Source organism: Somniosus microcephalus, chromosome 15 (assembly GCF_052327205.1).
Source record: "Somniosus microcephalus isolate GS21.2 chromosome 15, FLI_Smic_1.0, whole genome shotgun sequence".
In the NCBI taxonomy this organism is placed as follows: Eukaryota; Metazoa; Chordata; class Chondrichthyes; order Squaliformes; family Somniosidae; genus Somniosus; species Somniosus microcephalus.
Genome location: NC_141001.1, coordinates 56,663,595 through 56,682,176, shown reverse-complemented (window position 1 = coordinate 56,682,176; position 18,582 = coordinate 56,663,595). Strand labels below are relative to the sequence as shown.

The 18,582-nt window shown below is 47.0% G+C and overlaps 1 protein-coding gene across 6 annotated transcripts in view; it reads right to left on the bottom strand.

Moving 5' to 3' along the window:
• abcc8 (ATP-binding cassette, sub-family C (CFTR/MRP), member 8) overlaps positions 1-18,582 on the bottom strand; it is a 581,396-nt gene that overhangs the window by 197,546 nt on the left and 365,268 nt on the right. The window lies entirely within an intron of this gene.

The following is an 18,582-nucleotide window of genomic DNA, read 5'->3' as shown; positions in this document are numbered from 1 at the left end:
AGCTATCATTATGTAACAAGATTACTGACATCAGGGCTCTCCGATTGGTAAATACACCACCCAGTGTGGAACTGAGCTGTACAGACTAGTAAGATCTTACATTCAATTCCTGGTCTGCGCTGAGTCTGCTTATCTCAGGTAGAGCAACAGTAGCGAGGGCTACAATTGGTCTCAGCCTGGTTGGCCTTGGGAAAGGAAAATCAACCAAGGTTCCTGCTCTTGACTGCTATCCAGTGAATCCTGCTAGAAAGTGCATGCATGGACATCACTGATGACAAGGTTGGTTTTGACTGTGATGTGACCATTGACATGTCATTCATGAAAGAAAGACTTATGAAATAATACTGAGCGGCCTACAGGTGGCGCTGTCCAGGGAGAGTATAAATACTCAGGCGCGGGCCCAGCTTGCGCAGGACATTCTTAACAGGAACTAGTGAAGGACACAACTAGACCTCTGTGATGAAATATATGTCTTCATCAGCCCCTGTGTTTTACCTGCATTGTATTGTGTGTACCGCCCCCTTTTCCCCTATTGTGTGTATTGGCTCCGCCCCTGTCTTTTGTCATATAAAGGTCTCAAGAGCTGTATGAGTCATTCTGCCAGACGAATCCGATGTGGAATGACGTGCAATGTTCTTCGTGATTAAAAGCCTTCAGTTGAATCCTTTAACTTCTTGTCCTTGAGTTATTGATGGCACATCAATTTTAATCGCTAAAACACCAAGATGGATCGACTCCTGAAACCAGAGCGCTTGGATCTGGACCCCCATGCCACAGACGCAGCCACACAGTTCGGACACTGGTTCCAATGCTTCGAATTTTTCATCGAAACCTCAGCCAAGCCATAGCAGCCGCGACCGCCACCGGAGACGTGAAACTGGGAATCCTGCGAAACCGGGTGAGTCATTGGGTCTCCCCTCTCATCCGAGATGCCACCAGTTACGAGGATGCCTGCACCATTCTGAAGGCCCACTACGTGCGGCCAATAAACGAGGTGTACGCCAGGCATCTTCTGACTACTCGCACGCAGCGGCATGGTGAGTCACTAGAGGACTTCATGCTAAGCCTAAAAGTACTGGGCAGAGACTGTAACTGTAAGGCCGTGTCTGCCACCGTGTACACGGAGGAGCTGGTCCGAGACTCCTTTATTGCGGGCCTCAGTTCAAATTACATTCGGCAGAAACTGTTTGAAAAGGAGGGACTGGACTTAAAACAGACTATGGGCATAGCGCGATCGCTGGATATGGCCCAGAGGAACTCTGAATCCTGTTCCTCAGGCCACGTGGCCCACTCCGCCTCATGCGCGCCGTGGGGGCCGCCATCTTGGAAGCCATCTTCACCTCCCAGGTCTCAGGCCAGCCCAGCACCGTCGGAGCCCCAGCCTCCACCCAGGAGCCCCACTACTGCCGCGATGCATCGGGGCCCGAAATGCTACTTCTGCAGCCAGGACAAACACTCCAGGCATTTGTGCCCAGCGAAGGGCACCACCTGTTTTAAATGCGGGAAGAAAGGACATTTCAGTAAAGTCTGCAGAGGGAACCCCGCCTCCAACTCTGCCACCGCCGCGTGCGCGCCGTGGGGGCGGCCATCTTGGACGCCATCTTGTCCACCCTCATGGAGTCCACCATCTTGTCCCGACTACACGGACCCCCAGGACCCACTGGTGGCCTCAATCACAGTGAATCAATCCAGGCCGCATCCGTTGTCTAGATCGATGATGGACATAGAGGTAAACGGGAACAAGGTTAAATGCTTGATTGACTGCGGGAGCACCGAAAGCTTTATTCATCCTAGCCTGGTAAAACAACTTTCACTAACGATAGTCCCTACACAGGGCAAAATCGCCATGGCTGATAAGACTCATACCTCAAAAATTACAGGTTTCTGCACGGTTATGCTGTCGGTAAAAGGCACTGATTACAGAGATTTTAAACTGTTGATAATGCCAGATCTCTGTGTGAGCGTGATCTTGGGTCTGGACTTCCAGTGCCACCACCAAAGTATCACGCTTACCTACGGTGGGTCCCAGCCGCCCCTCACAGTGTGCGGTCTGGCTACCCTGAAGGTCAAGCCGCCCTCTCTGTTCACCAACCTCGCACCCAACTGTCGACCCATAGCGACCAAGAGTAGGTGGTACAGCTGGGAGGACAGACGGTTCATTGCGTCTGAAGTAGAAAGACTCAAGCGGGAGGGTATCATCGAATGCAAAACCAGCCCGTGGCGCGCCCAGGTAGCAGTAGTTAAGGGTAGCGAAAAGAAACGGATGGTGATAGATTATAGCCAGACGGTTAATCTATACACCCAGCTAGACGCCTACCCTCTGCCCCGCATATGGTTAACCAAATTGCGCAATACCGGGTGTTTTCCACCATCGACCTAAAATCGGCATACCACCAGCTCCCCATTAGGCCAGAGGACCGTCCATACACCGCCTTCGAGGCGAACGGACGCCTCTACCACTTCCTCAGAGTCCCCTTTGGGGTAACGAATGGGGTCTCGGTCTTCCAGCGGGAGATGGACCGCATGGTCAATGAGAACCAGTTAACAGCCACCTATCCATACCTAGACAACGTCACCATCTGTGGCCATGACCAGCAAGACCATGACTCGAACCTCGCGAGATTTCTGAAAACCGCCCTCAGACTCAATCTCACCTACAACGAGGATAAGTGTGTCTTTAGCACCACGCGCCTCTGCATCCTGGGCTGCGTGGTGGAAAATGGGGAAATTGGTCTGGACCTCGACCGATTGCGCCCCCTACAGGAGCTACCCCTACCAAACACTCCCAAGGCCCTGAAAAGGTGCCTGGGGTTTTTCTCCTATTACGCCCAATGGGTCCCCAATTACTCCGACAAGGCCCGTCCCCTCCTGAAATCAACGTCCTTCCCGCTCACGGCCGAGGCCCACGCCGCCTTCAACAGCATTAAACACGACATTGAGAAGGCTGCGCTGCGGGCAGTGGATGAAAACATCCCTTTCCAGGTCGAAAGCGATGCGTCCGACTTCGCTTTAGCAGCCACCCTCAACCAGGATGGGCGGCCCATAGCCTTTTTCTCAAGAACCCTCCAAGGGCCCGAGATCAGGCACTCCTCGGTAGAGAAGGAGGCCCAGGCCATAGTGGAGGCAGTGCGGCACTGGAGGCACTACCTCGCCGGCAAACGCTTCACCCTGCTTACCGACCAGCGGTCGGTAGCCTTCATGTTTAACAACAAACAGAGGGGGAAGATCAAGAACGACAAAATTCTCAGGCGGCGGATCGAGCTCTCTACGTTTGAGTACGACATAATATATAGGCCGGGGGCCCTCAACGAATCCCCCGACGCCCTATCACGAGGGATGTGTGCCAGCATCCAGGGGGACAGGCTACAGGGCCTCCACAATGGCCTCTGCCACCCGGGGGTCACCCGGCTATTTCACTTTATAAAATCCCGTAACCTGCCCTATTCCATCGAGGAGGTCCGGTCTATGACCAGGGACTGCCGCACCTGTGCGGAATGCAAGCCCCGTTTTTACAGGCCCGACCGAGCCCACCTGATCAAAGTTACACGGCCATTCGAGCGCCTGAGCTTAGATTTCAAGGGACCACTCCCCTCCACCGACCGCAATGTGTACTTTCTCAACATTGTGGACGAGTACTCCCGCTTCCCATTCACCTACCCCTGCCCAGACATGACCAGTGCCACGGTCATCAAATGCCTCGGCAGCCTGTTTTGCACGTTCGGCATGCCGAACTACATCCACACTGACAGGGGGGCATCATTCATGAGCGACGAACTGCGCCAATACCTGCTGTCGAAGGGGATAGCCACGAGTCGGACCACTAGTTATAACCCTCGGGGTAATGGGCAAGTGGAGAGGGAGAACGCGACGGTGTGGAAGGCGGTCACCTTAGCACTAAGGTCTAAAGGCCTCCCTACCTCCCGCTGGCAAGAGGTCCTCCCAGACGTACTCCACTCGATAAGGTCGCTACTGTGTACTGCTACTAACGCCACTCCTCACGAGAAGATGTTTGTTTTTCCCCGCAAATCAACCTCGGGAGTGTCCCTACCTTCGTGGCTCTCCACCCCAGGGACAGTCCTATTACGGAAGCATGTGAGGGGCCACAAAATGGATCCCCTCGTGGAGGCAGTACACCTACTCCACGCAAACCCACAGTACGCGTACATCAAGCACGCCGACGGGCGTGAGGACACCGTGTCCATAAAGGACCTCGCCTCGGCAGGAAGTGACGACAACCCATCCTCACCACCCCCAGAAGAACCTCCACCATCCCCAGAGGTATCCTCACCACCCCCAGAAGTACCTGCAACACCCCCAGCACATGGGTATGCCCAGGAGGGCACCACGGACTCCCGGTCAGAACCCGCGGTACTGTTGCGACGTTCAGGAAGGACTATCACACCCCCGGACAGACTAAATCTGTAGAAGGGGTGAATGTGATGAAATATATGTCTTCATCAGCCCCTGTGTTTTACCTGCATTGTATTGTGTGTACCGCCCCCTTTTCCCCTATTGCGTGTATTGGCTCCGCCCCTGTCTTTTGTCATATAAAGGTCTCAAGAGCTGTATGAGTCATTCTGCCAGACGAATCCGATGTGGAATGACGTGCAATGTTCTTAGCGATTAAAAGCCTTCAGTTGAATCCTTTAACTTCTTGTCCTTGAGTTATTGATGGCACATCAACCTCCATGTTGTAAAACAGTTGATTAAAGCTTTGTTTAACGCTTAGACCAAGTGCCTAGTAGTTTTCTTACGTCAACCATCATAGTTGAATAGCTTGCTATCATCACTCACTGCCCAGGCTCAACATGAAGAATGGCTACTTCGCTGATTTACCACAGCTTTTCCAGGTACTACAGAATCGCATATCAATAAGAATGACTGCCTTCAGTTTACAGGCATCTCAGATTAACATGGACACAATGCACTTGCACCAAGAAGCACAGTATATTAATCTTCAAAGGCTCTGTATCTGGATAAAACAACAGAGGTGTGGCGGAACCACCAGAAGATTACGGACAATTGTATATAATTCCTTTTACAGCAATGTAGTACAGCTGGGGGCTGCACCTTTAATGTATCTGTTAACTGTACTAGGGCTTCTTTCCTGTACTCCGCATGATGACGTCATGCCGTCCGTCACGTGATCTCTCAATGGCGGGAAGAACATCATGACGTCATGACGTCAGAGCTCGGAACCTTCTAGCAGTAGAGCTCGGAACCTGCTGGCAGTTGAGCTCGGAACCTGCTAGCAGTTGAGCTCGGAACCTTCTAGCAGTTCCAGAGAGGCTTTCAAGCAGACCAGACCTATTTGCATTGTATCCTACAGTTTCCTGTACAGCTTCGTTTGTTCATTAAATTTTATTGTTTTTGATTTTCTGAGTCGATCTCAATTCTTCGGCTAGGAACCCCAGTTCCTACAGAGGGCTGATTTTTATCTTTCTGCCCTGTCGGAAAATGGGCAGTAGCAGGTCGGCCGGCCATTATACACCCAGCCCGATTTTCCTTTCCATTGACTGCAAGAGAAAAATCCGGCGGTGTGTGTAATGGTCAGCCGATCCTCTACCGCCTGTTTTCCGCCACTGCTGAAAGTTCAAATCAGCCCTCAGATCTGAAATGTGACAACAAGATAATGTTCCACAACAGCTGCTTGCCATGGAATGTCAATTAAATGGAATCTGCTGATGCTGAGTAGCGGTTAGTGACTTTATTATTGGAACGTGAACTTCATCAGCTGTTCGAAGGATGATGATTTTTTAACTACCAGGAAAAATACAGCTCTGCTTTAGCCCCCAGAGGCTCAACTACGTGATATGTTCCCATGAAGTCTTGTTCATGGTATAAATAATGGGTTATGTGAGGATACATCTAAAAGTGTTATAAATTCCCTGTCACTGCTTCCTACAATATTGCCACCAGATTCATAGTTTTTCTAATTCCTCATACTGCTGTCAGATAGTCTCCTTTACACAGTTGAAAGTGGCTTTTTTCGTCTCCAAACTCTCCACATCAAACTTCATTTATAATGCACTGTAATATAAATCCTCAGATACGTAGTCAGCGCTTATTTTTACCGACCAGCAGTTCACAACTAATTCTTTGGAAGCTTCAGAAATTAACAACTGACAAAGTTAGCCTCATGGCCTAGAAATAAGGTAGCAGTAACTAGACAGTTCTAATAAGCACAACTAAAGTCTCATGTCTTAAAAGTAGTCATAGGATGTAGGCATTAAAGTGGCATCATTTACTGAACGTCCTTCAAAAGTCTAAAGGTTCAGAGATGTTTTCTTTGCTGAGAAAAGGCAGTGTGATTTTGTTTGATGAACAGACTAGGTGAGGTGAGAATTTAGATGAAAAATCCACTAAAATGGCATTTGGTTCATTTTCCAGTGCAAAAGTCCCAGGAAATTTGGTGTGAGTTATGCCATTATTCACATATTAGGGTTGGCACTATGGAAGCATAATTCCAGTGCAATCAGATTTTAAAATGTAGCGTCTTTTCCTTGTTTTTTGAGAAAGCAGGCGTACCCATCTGCACTCTCAGAACAATAAAATTTATCAGCTGGTGGAGCGGAGCACTGCACTGCATGGTGTCCAGTCAGGCAGTGTGCGATTCTCAGCAAGGACAATATAACAGGGTTGTTGTCGGCTGCATTCTGTGCTCTGCAGCTACCAGTCTCAAACTGTTAATGCAGTATAACCACAGCCCATATAATACAATCCAATTCAGGAATGGTTTGCAGAGTTCCAAATGCAAATTCTCACCAGCCTCTAGATCCATCTCTATCTTTCATCAACATCCATGTGTTGGTTTTTTGGCAGCACTATGGATTCTTGATTAGCTAATTTATCTCTTCCAGGAAATTACACTTCGGGCTTCAGAATCTTTAAACCCTCTATTCCGCTGGAGCTACTATTAGCAGTCACATGCTGCCTTTGAAGCTTGGGGGAGCTTAAATCTCTGACAGTTAGTCCCTTCCAACCACACGATACCAGAAAATAAATACTAGCACGTCCTGCTTCCCACAAGCAAATGTTATTGAAATACAAGAGTCTAAAAAGGGAAGGTCAGAAATAACTCAATGTAAAATGTACTGTAGTTGATTTAGATATTTGGATTAGAATAATTTTAGCTTTTAAAAGTAGTGGAATACTGTGCAATGCATGGATGAGCATACATTTTCTTTGGAGATAGTGGGGCTGAATTTCCTGGCCCCCTTCTGCGCTGGACTGGAGCAGCAAATCTAAAGTGCACTGCTGCAGTTCAGGTCCAGGAGCACCTGGCCACTGAGACTAGAATCTTCTACCTGCTGATGGAGATCATCAGTCAGTAGGCTGTGACTGCATTCAGTGAGTGATGTCAGTGCTGGAGAATGGAGTACCTTATCCCTTTTGCCATCCAGCATCAGATCAGGTATAGCACAGGTTAAATGGAGCACCAAGCTCCCATTATGTCCCTTAGCCTCTAAACTTAGAAGAGCATCTTCATATTACATCAATGTGAACTTTCTTTCCAAATCCCCACCATCATTCTTAAGTTTGGGTTTAGGATTATCATGGAAAGATAATTAATGAAGGCATGGCATTTTCAGCCCTAGGGAAAGAGGCAGAATGGGATAGTTGGCCACCTCCTAGAACATAGTTAAAATGGTCTTAACAGAGTTCTGGAAACATGTCATCCACCTGCTGTCACAATCATAATTGCTGTGTCAAACAGGAGGACTCAGAAAAAACAAAAGGAGCAAAATAGAAAACAACTGAACACCTCAAAAGTTAGGACAACTATGCATAACTCACTATCTCAATTCATGAGGACACATCAGTTCAGATTCTACAAATGATGTTCTATCCATAAAGTTAAAAAGTTTCCAATGTGACCATAAAATTGGGAGACAAAATATGGTACTCCAGTGGGATGAGCAGGTATAGTAGTGCTGGCATTTTTTTTAAGGATAACCATGTCTGTCCTTTGAGGTTTGAAACAGAACTGCAGACAATGAAAACTCTGACCATATGCAGCAAATGGACAAACGGTGACAGAGCCAGTAAACATCTCACACTTGTTTTAGTCACGGTCATTATCTTCAAGCAATTCTGCAATATTCCAGATTGACTCTCATTCTGATCTAAATCCTCCTGTTAAGAAGGCATGATAGGCACTCATATGGGTTGCCATTGTTGTTAAATAGAACATCTGTGATAATGAATCAGTGATTAGAGTGGAGGGGATACATTTCCACAACTGTAAGACCACTCAGTACCATTCACAGGGTTCAGGAAAATTATTGCCAATAAAATACAGGAAAATAGGTAGAAATAAACAGGAATTGGATGCGTGTTTCCATCTTCAATCAATACTGTATAGAAAAGATGAGCATTTAATCAGTTATGTATCTAGGTAGGTACTTTTGATGTTGAGAAGAGAAAACATATTGGGGCATATTTTTGTCTTGTCACTAATGTTAGCTGAAAAATCAGGATAAATATGTATATAAAATGGAGAAACCTGTTTTATGCTCACTGACTACTTCACTCACATTAGCCTTGATACGTGAATTGGATCTCCTTCTATTTGCAGTTGTGGGATGGCTTTGATAAGCAATGCAAAAAACGCATGGCTGGCCTGTATCTGCAGAGCAGGCCAAAAGCATTTCTTAAGATAAAATTTTATGCCATAGGAAGCATTAGAATCACCTTGTTTATATTACATCACTGCAACCAAAGGTAGGGCTGCCACTGCCAGTAGAATTGTAATATAAATGCAGCAAAAGAGAGGATCATTAGTGTGAATATGTTCAATCTCTTTACAAATGATTGTGGGACAGCCTTTTGGTTTCACCCTCTGTTGAGTATCTTTGAGACTTTAATTCTGGGGGTTTCCAGTGGGTTTGATGGCTGGAAACATGTGGTGTATATATATACCTGTGAAACATTTCACTCTTAGTTCTAAGAATTTTTATGGTACTTTGGTGCTCTCAGCTCCCATTGCAAAGGAAATACAGCCAATGGCATTCCCCAATATAAATCGCATAGCCGCCTTCTGCTTATTTTGTCTGAACCAGTGAAATGGCATTGGGTGTTCCAATGCAAAAAACACGACGGGTGGGGGTGGGGGGCAGGAGGCCGGGGATGGAGGTGCTGGCAGGCAGCCGCCGAAAAAGGCGGCCGCCCCGCACCTCCACTTTAACTTGCACCGCTGCCGGCACAGTAAGGCCCCGTGAACCGGGCGCCGTTCGCTACCAAATATCACGAACGGGGCGCGATTGGGGCGCTGCGCACACTGATGACGTGATCGGTGGCGGTGCAGCGCAAATGGCTAACGCCACCATTAGCGCCCCTGCTGAATATCGCGGGAGGCGCAGCCCGTGGCGCTACAGCCACTGACTGCCTCTTTAGGCGCTAACAGGTGGTGCTTCTCACACAATTTTTTCCCCCCTTGTATTTTGGGGTGCCCATTGGTCTCGAAAGGCTTGAAAAGAGCCCAAGGGCATCATATGATTCTGTTCCAGGGTCAACTGGGCTTGCACAAGGCCTTGAAGAGGGGCAAGCAGTGTGAGCATTCCATCCCATCAATCTTGTGCATCCTGGACCTGTGTATGTAGCCTGCCTGCTTCTGGTAGCAGTGGGGCAAGAAAAGACTCTGTTTTTAATCTCTGGATCTGTTGTCAAAAATACCTCTTTTTAAAATTCATTCTCAGGATGTGGGCAACACTGGTAAAGCTGCAAGTTTTATTGTCCATCTTTAGTAGCTCTGAGGTGGTGGTGGGCCTTCTCCTTGAACAACTACAGCCCTTGTGCTGATGGTGCTTCCAAATGGTGTTATGGAATTCTCGCATTTTGACCCAGCAATGATGAAGGACTGATGGGATATGTCTAGGTCAGGATCTTGTGTGACTGCAGGAGAACTTGAAGGTGATGGTATTCCCAATCATCTATAAATGACTGATGCCAAGAATTCAAATGCAAAAATGTGAGCATGGCACAGTGCTGTTACTATGATATGTATTGTATTAAGTTACAATGTAAAAGCATTTTATAATTGACAGGAACTGTTGTGTATGTAACCTGTTCCACCTTAAGAGAGCTTAAGCCTGTTCCACCTTAAGAGATGTACTACTTTCTCAGGCTGCTGTAGACGTAATACCGGGGGTGAACACACCGGTATATAAGCACTGTGCAGTAATCTTGTATTCAGTGTAGTTCCTACCTCCAACCAGTAAAGACCTGTTTTATTGTTACTGATTAAGTCTGAGTATTAATTACTTGAACAACTCACAGACTTAACACTGGCGACGAGTCAGGTTCTTACCCTGCGGCAGTTATTCCACGGCGGCTTCGTCCACAGACAGGACGTTGAAGAGAGGTTTCAAATCTCACCACCCCACTGGAAGCGACAGGCATTAGGACCCTGAAGCCTCCATCAGCGACTGAAAACTGGAGGACAGAAGACATCCTGCAGCTTCTTTTTCAACCTCGGTGGTGGGTAAGCCAAGCAGCGTTGGCTGCAAAGACAGGGCTGGGGGAAGTCGGAGGTATAAGGGCCATCGATCGAAATCCCTGATAAGGGCCGCACTCGGGCTGAAAGGCGCAGCGTCGGCAGACACTGAAGGCGCGAGAGCCGCGGTGAAAAGCGCGGGCCATCGATCGCGGCGGAGATAAGGGCCGCACTCGGGGCTGAAGGGAGACGGCGTCGGGGGATGGGTGAAGACCGCCAAGTGCGGGAAAGCCACCATTTTGTGGGCGGAGGACGACGGCAAGAGCGGGAAGCCGCCATCTTGGATAGCAGTAAAAAAAAAAAACCTGAGAAATTGCAAATCTGATAAAGTACTACAATGCCTAAACACGGGAATATTAGCAACTTTGATAGTGACATCGAAGATTGGGCCATATATGTTGAACGAGTTAAAAATTATTGTAAGGCCAATAAAATTCGTGAGGCTGATAAAGCACTAACATTATTAAATTTAATGGGTGCGAAGACATACGGGCAATTGAAACACCTGTTATCACCAGATGAACCGGCGGATAAGACGTTCGATGAGATTGTTACTGTCCTGAAAGATCATCTAAACCCCACGCCACTGATGCTAGCGGAATGATTTAAATTTTACGACAGAAGGCAGCTACAGCATGAAAGCAATGCTGAATATTTGCTGGAATTGCGTAAATTAGCGAAATATTGCCAGTTTGGAACGGGACTGACAGATGCACTACGAGACAAATTTGTGTGTGGTTTATTTAAACAGGATACACAAAAGCGACTGCTCGAGGAGAATGAGCTGACGCTTGAGAAGGCGGTCACTATGGCAGCAGCACACGAAGCCGCAGCGAGAGGCACGGCAGTAATGCAGCTACGGTCACCGGAGCTCAGTGCACACAAATTGGGTGTGAGTTCTGGCAAATGTTATCGTTGTGGAAAGACAACGCATGATCAGAACCAGTGTTGGTTTAAAAACCAAGAATGTAGAACTTGTGGTAGGCTTGGACATATAGCTAGAGTATGCAGGTCAAGGAAGAAGACCAGCAACAAGAAGTCACCGCAAGGAAAATACGCAAAAGTACACAAGGTGGCCGAACAGGAGTCCGATTCAGACGCTAGCAGTAATGAACTGGCTGGCTTAAGCAGTATTGAACTGGCTAGCTTAAGGGTACTCAACGTTGGTAAGGGTGCAGACCTCCAGACAATTTGGGTTACTCTTCAGATAGAAGGAGTCCAAGTAAAAATGGAATTGGACACTGGATCGGCATTGTCGGTCATGAATAAGAAAGATTACAGAAGGTTATTCCAACATATTCCCCTACAGGATACGGAGATTATATTGACAACCTACACGGGGCAGAGAGTGTACCCCATCGGGACAATAAAGGTTGCAGTGGCCAACAAGGGCGAAGGAAGTCAAATAATGGACTTATATGTGCTACCGGAGGGAGGTCCACCACTACTAGGCCGGGAGTGGTTTAGAAACATAAATATGGACTGGCATTCGCTAAAAGCCATAAAGAGTGAGAACTCGGTGCAGATAATCAGCCCAGACTCTAGAACTGATGGTGGTAAGACCAACCCATGTGCAAAAGACAAAGTTTCAGCACAGAATTCCACTGAGCAACAACAACATAGTTTAACAGAGAGTTCTGAGTCTGTCAAGTCTACTGATATGCACATTCTTGAGGGACACTGGGCTCAAACTCAACTCCATTTCAAACTACAACAGCAATTAGAACAAATGATTCGCCGTTTTGAGCAAGAGATGAATGAAATAAAAAAGTTCTTTGTTACAGAGTGGGAGAATCTGGAAAGGCAACAGAAGCAACTGATGGAGAAAATGGAGCAGGAGCACACCAACCATCTGCGCGAGGAGGCCGAACGAATCAAAGCTGATTCAGGTTCTGAAGGTGCGTGCCATAATCTGGTGTCAGAAGAGTTAACGGTCAGCCAACTCCTTCATATGCTGAGGGACAAGACTCTGAAATGGGAAAAACTTGAACACGAGCTGCGATCTTCAAAGGAAAAGGGTTCGGAGCTCTCAAAAGTCATTGAGATGGCTGATGTGACGACACAGACTGAAACGACTGCAACAGAGCAGCCATTGGATGCCAAAAGTACGCTGACTCATGTCAATGTAGAACAACAGACCGCTGAAACAGCTGCTCCGGTAGAGGGATTGCATAGTCCGATCAATCAATCTCCAAAGGAAGTTGAAGTATTAAAATCACAAATGAGGTCACTAGTAAACGACTTGCTGAAAGCCCAGAAAAAGCTGGATGCAGAGGTACACATGAAGAAGTCTCTTCAGGAAAGATGTCTGGATTTGGAACAAGAGCTGGCTAACGTCCAGCTGGGTATGGAGGAAATAGACGACCCTCTCGCTGACCTGTCGGACGACTCCAAATATTACTATGTCCTGTCCTGCCCAACTTGTAACTTCGACTCCCACCATACAGAAATCATGGAGGAGCACCGAAAGTCTACGGAACATCGGGAGAAGGTGGCTCTACTACGAAAAAAGGAGGAAGAGAAGGAGGAACTGCGCATGCAACTGGCAGCTGTGGCAGCTGACAATGGAGCCCAGAGAGTCTACAAGAAGCAGAAAAGGAAAAGTAAAAACAGAAGATGACCCATCTGAACCATTATCACCTCTACCAGATCACACACGTGGTCCCTCCGAACGGAGCCAAATCAGTTCGGAAGTTCAAGCTGTTAAATCCATGAAAGGACTATTGAATGAGTAACGTGAACCGACTACACCACAGAGATTGAATCTGTGAACTGTTTTCCGCAGAGACTGAATCTGTGATATGTTACGTTAAACATGAAGTTATATATGTATATATGTTATTACGTTATGTTAAATGGGGGGGTGACTATAAAGCTAAGAAGGGAGGAGTGTTGTGTATGTAACCTGTTCCACCTTAAGAGAGCTTAAGCCTGTTCCACCTTAAGAGATGTACTACTTTCTCAGGCTGCTGTAGACGTAATACCGGGGGTGAACACACTGGTATATAAGCACTGTGCAGTAATCTTGTATTCAGTGTAGTTCCTACCTCCAACCAGTAAAGACCTGTTTTATTGTTACTGATTAAGTCTGAGTATTAATTACTTGAACAACTCACAGACTTAACAGGAACCATGAGTGGAAAGCACTCTATGAAGACATGTGCCATGCATGCATGCACCACCCATTGGTACTAGGCAGACACCCTAACCAGTGGTGCTTAAAAGGACCGCTGCAGGCCGCACATAAAATGTGGCAAAACATCTGTGGAATTGATTTTCGTGGGGCCAGGAGCCACGTTAATGCTATTCCTGGCCCCAAAAAAATCCTCCCACCCACATCCCCTACACCTGCATGCCCTTGTATAATAAAGTTGACTTCTTTCAGGTAATAATGTCACTTCCTTATTGTATAGAAATACTTCGAACAAAAAGTACTTTACCTTAGATTTTCCTTCCCCTTTAAATCAAACAAGGATTAGCTCTGTCTGTCTCAATTAATCACACAGGCATTTATTTCTCTCTTGCATGCACACAGCTGCATGGTTTTTCACAATGACAAAGCACAATGAAGTCTCTGTAGAGATGAATATGACACAATACACAGTCACAAAACAACACAAGCTAAAACAAAGAACTGCGATCATCTGTAACCCATAAAGCGTGGAGCATAATAAAGAAGAACAGAAATATGCAGGAGGAAATTTGGGAAAAGATGATACTGTAAAAATGTTTTTTATACACTTGTTTACAATTATGCTGTAAATAGCAAATGGAAATCTTCCCACATTTCAACTATTCAACTGTGGCCAATTGTTCTCCACAAATGACCTCCTCTTCCAGTCCCAGAGATACAGGGCTGAATTGTAACACCCAAAAAATGGGCGGATTGGAGTTGGGACAGGTGTTAAAAATTTTTTAATCTGCAACCCGCCTCTAACCCACCCACTTCCGGGTTTAACAGAGGCGAGACAAGAAGGGGCAGCCAACCCACTCCCAGGAAGTGGGTTGACAATTTAAATATTTTAATATGTGTACATAGAGTGCTTTTCACTTATGGTTCCTGTCAATTATAAAGATTTAACCTGCTTTGCAGGTTTTACAGTGGCCGGCTGGATTTCCTTGAAGGGAGGTGAGGACAGCTTCGGAGACAAGGTAAGTAAGTGCCTTTACAGCACTGCTTGTGGACCAGGAGGAGCAGGAGTGCTTCATCCCGGCCCCCTAGACATTCCCCCCCATTGTAATGATATCAGCAAATAGTGATGGTATTTGCCTGTTTGATTATTTATGCCTTACCAGCATATTTGCCTGATTGATTATTTATGCCTGACCAGCAGAGGGCATGTGAGAGACAAGCAGTTTAGTTTTAGTTTCGTTTTAGATGGATCTCTAAGATGGTGTCTCCTGTAATGCTGTTAACTGAGTTGAACATACTTTAGATAAAAAGTCATTCTCTTTCATGAATGTGTCATCATTGAACCCACATACAAATCAATACACCCATCAGACTCCCTGCCCCCCACCCCCATACAAAGACCCCTGGGATCGTACACCTCCCCGCACAGGGATCGGACCCCTTCCCACACACCACTCCCGCCCCGGGGTCGGAGATCAGACCTACCTGCTCCTGCGGCCTGCTCTGGAGTCCTCACCGCCCGACTGGAAGCCAAGCCTGTCAATCAGGCTGACTTTTGGGCGGGGACCCTGTGAAGTACAAAAGACGCACGCTGCATGCCGTCCAAAACACTGACCGCACCCCTCCCCCCACCTCCCCCCCCACCAAGGCCTACGTAACCCGCCCCATTAATATCTACAGCATAGATACTTGTGTTCCATGGAGCAATTGATCATTTCTTTCCACACAATCCTTGTTGAGGTTTAGACTTCTCCCAACGTGTTTGCGCTCACCACAAAAGGCAGGCCTATGCCATTTATTAACTAAAACTCAACTTTAGCAAAACAAGAAAGAAAGAAAGAACTTGTGGTGTATGTAACCTGTTCCACCTTAAGAGAACTTAAGCCTGTTCCACCTTAAAAGATGTACTACTTTCTCTGGCTGCTGTATACATAATACCAGTGGTGACCACACCGGTATATAAGCACTGTGTAGTAATACTGTATTCAGTATAGTCCCTACCTCCAACCAGTAAAGACCTGTTGAATTTACTCTCTTAGTCTGTGTAGTAATTATCACTATAACACACAGACTTAACAGTGGCGACGAGTCCGATTCTTACCCTGCGGCAGTTATTTCCACGGCGGCTTCGTCCACAGACAGGATGTCGAAGAGAGGTTTCCACCCTCATCACCCTACTGGAAGACACGTCGAGCGGCAGGCATCGAGAAACCGGAGTGCAGAAGACATCCTGACCTCGAAGCCTCCATCAGCGACTGTCAGCTTTCTTCTTCTACCTCGGTGGTGGGTAAGCCGGGCAGCGACGCGACAGAAAGTCAACCGCGTTGGCTGTACAGACGGGGCTGGGAAGATGGAGGAATAAGGGCGGTGAGATCGATCGCGACCGGAGATAAGGGCCGGGCCGCTTTTGAGCGAGAGGCGCAGCGTGGGGACATCGATCGCGACCGGAGATAATGGCCGCATTCGGGCTAAAAGGCGCAGCGTCTGGGGAAACTGAAGGCGCGAGAGCCGCGGTGAAACGGAGACAGCGTCGGGGGACGGTTGAAGACCGCCAAGCGCGGGAAAACCGCCATTTTGTGGGCGGAGGACGACGACAAAGAGAGGGAAGCCGCCATCTTGGATAACATAAAAATGCAATAAATTGCAACGATGCCTAAACATGGGAACATTAATACCTTTGATAGTGACATCGAAGATTGGGCCATGTATGTAGAACGCATACAAAATTATTGTAAGGCAAATAAAATTCCTGATGCAGATAAAGCACTAACATTATTAAATTTAATGGGTGCGAAGACATACGGGCAATTGAAACACCTGTTATCACCAGATGAACCGACGGATAAGACGTTCGAGGAGATTGTTACTGTCCTGAAAAATCATCTAAACCCCACGCCGCTGATGCTAGCGGAACGATTTAAATTTTACGACAGAAGGCAGCTGCAGAATGAAAGCAATGCTGAATATTTGATGGAATTACGTAAGCTAGCAAAATATTGTCAGTTTGGAACGGGACTGACAGAGGCACTACGAGATAAATTTGTGTGTGGTTTATTTAAACAAGATACACAAAAGCGACTGCTCGAGGAGAATGAGCTGACGCTTGAGAAGGCGGTCACTATGGCAGCAGCACACGAAGCCGCAGCGAGAGGCACGGCAGTAATGCAGCTACGGTCACCGGAACTCGGTACAAACAAATTGGGTTTGAGTTCTGTCAAATGTTATCGTTGTGGAAAGACAACGCACGATCAGAACCAGTGTTGGTTTAAAAACCAAGAATGCAGAACATGTGGCAGGCTTGGCCACATAGCTAAAGTATGCCGGTCAGGAAAGAAGACCAGCAACAAAAAGTCACCGCAAGGAAAATACGCAAAAGTACACAAGGTGACAAAGAACAGTTTGACCGAACAGAAGTCAGATTCAGATGCTAGCAGTAATGAACTGGATAGCTTAAGAGTACACAACGTTGGTAAGGATGCAGATCTCCAGACAATTTGGGTCACTCTTCAGATAGTAGGAGTCCAAGTAAAAATGGAATTGGACACTGGATCGGCATTGACGGTAATGAATAAGAAAGATTACAGAAGGTTATTCCAACATATTCCCCTACAGGATACGGAGATTATATTGAAAACATACACGGGGCAAAGAGTGTACCCCATCGGAAAAATAGAGGTAGAAGTGGTCCACAAGGGCGAAGAAAGCCAAGTAATGGACTTATATGTGCTACCTGAAGGAGGTCCACCACTACTAGGACGGGAGTGGATTAGGAAAATGAATATGGACTGGCACTCCTTGAAGGCACTAACGGTAGATTCCGGGGAAACAGATGTCAAACCTAAACGATTGTCCAGAATATTGGATGATGCTAAAGAGGTGTTCCAGCAGGGACTGGGAACACTGAGAGGAATTGCGGCAAACATCAAGATTGATGAACATGCACAACCAAAATTTTTTAAAGCCAGACCGGTACCCTATGCAATACGACCTACTGTTGAAGCGGAACTGGAAGCACTAGAACGTTCAGGTGTACTGTCTAAGGTAGATTGGAGTGAGTGGGCTACGCCCATTGTTCCCATTATGAAACGTCCTGCGAGCAACAAGCCAGGAGATCCAGGGAAGGTTTGCATCTGTGGAGATTTCAAAATCACCGTTAATCCGGTGCTTCACACGGTGCAGTATCCGCTTCCACGGATTGAGGATATTTTCGCTTCATTGTCTGGCGGGAAACACTTCACCAAGATAGACCTGGCGCAGGCATACTTGCAGATGGAGGTTGAGGAAGAGTCACGCCAATACCTCACGATCAACACGCATCGAGGGTTGTACCGGTACAATAGGCTGGTTTTTGGAGTGGCATCGGCTCCAGCAATTTGGCAGGGGGCCATGGAGCAGGTATTACAGGGAATTCCAGGCACACAATGTTACCTGGACGATATTCTGATCACAGGTGATGGTGATGAACAACATCTCGCAAACTTGGAACTGGTGCTCAACAGACTGAAAGAGTATGGACTTAGAGTAAATCGGCAGAAATGTGAGTTCTTCCAGAAGCGGATCTCGTACTGTGGCCATGTCATTGACCGGGAGGGGCTTCATAAGTCTCCTGACAAGATTGAGGCAGTTGTAAAGGCTCCCGCTCCGGAGAATGTCTCTCAGTTGAGGTCGTTTCTAGGATTAATTAACTATTATCATAAATTTCTGCCAAATCTATCCACGGTACTGCACCCGTTAAACGCTCTTTTACAGAACGGGGTACCATGGGAATGGGGCGAAAACTGTAAGAAGGCATTTCGCAAAAGCAAAGAATTGATCACCTCAGAGGAAGTGTTGGCTCACTTCAACCCGACACTGCCTATTCGGTTGGCTTGTGATGCTTCCCCATATGGTATTGGGGCAGTACTCTCACACAAGTTGCCAAATGGCACGGAAAGGCCAGTCGCGTTTGCATCCA